Below are 4274 nucleotides of genomic sequence, written 5' to 3' on the forward strand. Positions count from 1 at the left end.
CACTGCTCCCCAGCTCCTTTTATAACCTGCTCGCTGATGTCAGCCTCTCCAAGGCCCGCCTCTCGGTCACTAATAGCGCTCTAATCCCACTGTAAAGCGACACGGCTGAGTGTGTACATCAGGATTGGGGGGGGGGGGGGGGGCATGAGAGTGACAAGCTTTGTGAGTACACTGCCTCAGAACGTGTACAGTGTGGGAGTGTGCCACAATGAAAATGCGCCCAGTGGGGGTGCTATGTGGGGGTGCTGTGACAGACTGAGTACATGAAGTGAATGTGTGCAGGGTGTGTGCCAGAACTTGAATAGAAAAAAAATGGTGTATATGTACAACATAGAACATAGAAAAATACAGCACAGAACAGGCCCTTCGGCCCACGATGTTGTGCCTTTGTCCTAGATTAATCATAGATTATCGTAGAATTTACAGTGCAGAAAGAGGCCATCCACCCAACCTGCACATCCTTGGACTGTGGGAGGAAACCGGAGCACCCGGAGGAAACCCACGTACACACGGGGAGGATGTGCAGACTCCGCACAGACAGTGACCCAAGCCGTAATCAAACCTGGGACCCTGGAGCTGTGAAGCAATTGTGCTATCCACAATGCTACCGTGCTGCCCTTAAGAACAAATAAATCTACACTATATCATTTTACCGTAATCCATGTACCTATCCAATAGCTGCTTGAAGGTCCCTAATGTTTCCGACTCAACTACTTCCACAGGCAGTGCATTCCATGCCCCCACTACTCTCTGGGTAAAGAACCTACCTCTGACATCCCCCCTATATCTTCCACCATTCACCTTAAATTTATGTCCCCTTGCAATGGTTTGTTCCACCCGGGGAAAAAGCCTCTGACTGTCTCCTCTTTCTATTCCCCTGATCATCTTATAAACCTCTATCAAGTCACCCCTCATCCTTCTCCGTTCTAATGAGAAAAGGCCTAGCACCCTCAACCTTTCCTCGTAAGACCTACTCTCCATTCCAGGCAACATCCTGGTAAATCTCCTTTGCACCTTTTCCAAAGCTTCCACAGTTGGTGTGTCAGGGGAAAGTGTGTGTGTGTCTCCAGGAGTGACACTTGGAAACACTTCCACACACAAAGGCTGGCCGAAGTTTGGAAAACTCTTCCACAAATGGCAATTAATGCTCCATTAATTTGTTCATTTTAAACCTGAGCTTGATATTTATTTTTAACCAAAGATATTAAGGGATAAGGGTCAAATTTACAGAATTAAGTCACAAACCAGTCATGATCACGTTGAAGGACGGGCAGGCTCCTCCTGTTTTTATTGATTTTATATGACCACATTCCTATTTAGAAGGTTGGGGGGGGGGGGGGGGGGTGTTCCTTGTGATGCAGTGGATAGAGTCCCTGCCTTTGAGTCTGAAGCTCCAGGTTCAAGTCCCACCTCAGGACCTGTTGTCCGAGGAAACTGGGCCTATTATAGGACAACTTATAAATCTTTCCAATACGCGGCAGAGGCCGGCGGTAAGGTTGGGAGAGATTTCTGGTCAGCCGTGTTGTGGAAAGAAAATTGGAACCTCTACCATCACTATCCAAAACTTCAGACTACCATGTGAGTGTAAAATCATAGAATGTACAGTGCAGCAGGAGGACATTCAGCCCATCGAGTCTACACCAGCCCTTGGAAAGATATTACAGGATAAGGGTCAAATTTACAGAATTAAGTCCCAACCTATCCCCGTAACCCAATCTAACCTTTCGCCACTAAGGGGCAATTTGTCATGGCCAATCCACCTAACCTGCACATCTTTGGACTGTGGGAGGAAACCGGAACACCCGGAGGAAACCCACACAGACACAGGGAGAAAGTGCAAACTCCACACAGACAGTCACCCAAGGCCAGAATTGAACCTGGGACCCTGGTGCTGTGAGGCAGCAGTGCTAACCACTGTGCCATCATGCCAAAGTGCATTTTACTCCAGCTACTCAGGACTGGTTGGCTCAGTTAGTGGGATGGTTGGTGTGGATCAGAATGGTGCCAACGGCACAAAGTTTGATCCCCATTCCTGCTGGGGTGCATTTGGGACCTGCCTCCTTGCCCCTACCCATGGTGGAGGTTGTGGGGCTGTGGGTCAGAGCTGCCTTTGAGCAGTGAACACAGGAAGAAGAAGATTCCTATGTAGTGGTGTGTAGTGTGTATGAGATGGTGGATGTGGTTTAAGAGAGTGAAAGATGGCGGAGATGGGTAAGAAGTTAATGTGTCCTCAGTTACGGACCCCACAGTTGCCTGCCTGCTTTCTTCTGACACTGATTTTAACTGCTCTTCCTGTTGGCTTCCTGTTTCCGAGCACCACTGCCACTCTCCGTCCATTTCATGTCGGCAACTGAAGAGGCCAAGAAGTTAAAATCGCTTGAGCCCCAAACTGCTAATATCAGGCACATCTGGTGCTCACCCTTACCCTGGCCTACTCAGTTTAAACTTCTCCCTCGTGTGCGTACAATGTAAGATAATGAGAGCATGTGATAGTGACAGACAGTGAGAATGTATATAGTGTGAAAGACAGTCAGTGTGTGATAATGAAAGTCAAAGGTGAGAGAAAATTGAGTGTATGCTTGTGTACAGTGTGCGAGTGAGCTTAAGGTTAGTGTGTATGACTGAGTACATACAAAATGAGAGATAGTAAGATATTAAGATCCCAGATCAGACCCCAACAGTGGCTAGGATACTGGACCGCAACCCCAGTATTTTATTTTATTTTATAAGACTGTGGGGAAAGAATGATTCGCTCCAGGAGTGATTGCATGGAAAAATAAAGATTTGGGGCGCTATTGTCCCCCCCCCCTCCCCCCCCCCCCCCCCCGCCCCTCCCCCCCCCCCCCCACCCACGCCGGGTGGGAGAATCGCCGGGGCACCGCACGAATTGCGCCACGCCGCCCCGACCCCCGCACACGATTCTCCCACCCCCCCCAGAAACCAGCGGCGCGCGATTCACACCGGGCCGCTCGGAGAACCGGCGAGCGGCAATTCTCCGGCCGGATGGGCCGAGCGGCCGCTACAATACGACAGGTTCCCGCCGGTGCCATCCACCCCTGGTCACCGCCGGCGGGAACTCTGCGGGAATGCTGGGGGGGGGGGGGGGGGCTCCTTCACCGGCGTGGGCTCTGATGGGGTCTGGCCCGCGATCGGGGCCCACCGATCGGCGGGCCGGCCTCTCCTCCCCCGGGCCTACCTCCTTCCGCGCGGCCCCAGAACACCGGCCCCATGTTGGTGAGGGGCCGGCGTGCGTAAGACGTTCCCCACGCATGCGCAGGATGGCGCAGCCCGACTGCGCATACGCAGGATTGGGCTGCCCCAACTGCGCATGCGCGGGTTGGCGCAGCGCCCATTTGGCACTGCGTAAGGACGCTGGAGCGGCGTGAACTGCTCCAGCGCCGTGCTGGCCGCATAGGTCGTGCCTGGCACCTGTTTGCGCAAACACTTGGCCTCCATATCGGAGAATCGCCCCCTTGCTGTTTTAAAACAAAACTTTGTTATGGATACAATATTAAAATGTTTAACTTCACACCCAAAAAGAACAGCTTACATTACCCCTTAAACAACAAGAAAAGAAACATACAGCTCTGAGTCCAGCTGCAACTGATTTTGGAGAGTAGTCCATGGTGCTTCTGATGGTGGGATGGAACTTATTGATGTCATCGTATAGTCATTTCAGTGATTCTTCGCCGTGGGTCTCGACATGTATGCTCAAGCCGTCAGGAGTCGCGTCAATGCCAGATTCATCAGTCGCATTCACAAGACAGCCCTGAACGTCACCTAAGCACAACACAATGCCATCTGTGCTCTCAAGACCAGCCGCAGCATCGTCATCAAACCAGCAGACAAAGGAGGGGCCAACGTCATACTGAACAGAACGGACTACTGCAAAGAAATATACCGACAACTCAACAACCAGGAACACTACAGACAGTTACCCGCAGATCCGACCAAGGAACACATCCGCCAACTCAACAGACTGATCAAGACCTTGGATCCAGACCTTCAGAACACCCTACGTGCTCTCATCCCACATACTCCCTGCATTGGAGATCTCTACTGCCTCCCAAAAATACACAAGGCCAACACACCAGGCCGTCCTATCGTTTCAGGCAATGGGACCCTGTGTGAGAACCTCTCTGGCTACATCGAGGGCATCTTGAAACCCAATGTATAAGGTATGCCCAGCTTCTGTCGCGACACGACGGACTTCCTACAGAAACTAAGCATCCATGGACCAGTTGAACCAGGAACATTCCTCGTCACAATGGACG

Source organism: Scyliorhinus torazame, chromosome 17 (genome assembly GCF_047496885.1).
Source record: "Scyliorhinus torazame isolate Kashiwa2021f chromosome 17, sScyTor2.1, whole genome shotgun sequence".
Lineage (NCBI taxonomy): Eukaryota > Metazoa > Chordata > Chondrichthyes > Carcharhiniformes > Scyliorhinidae > Scyliorhinus > Scyliorhinus torazame.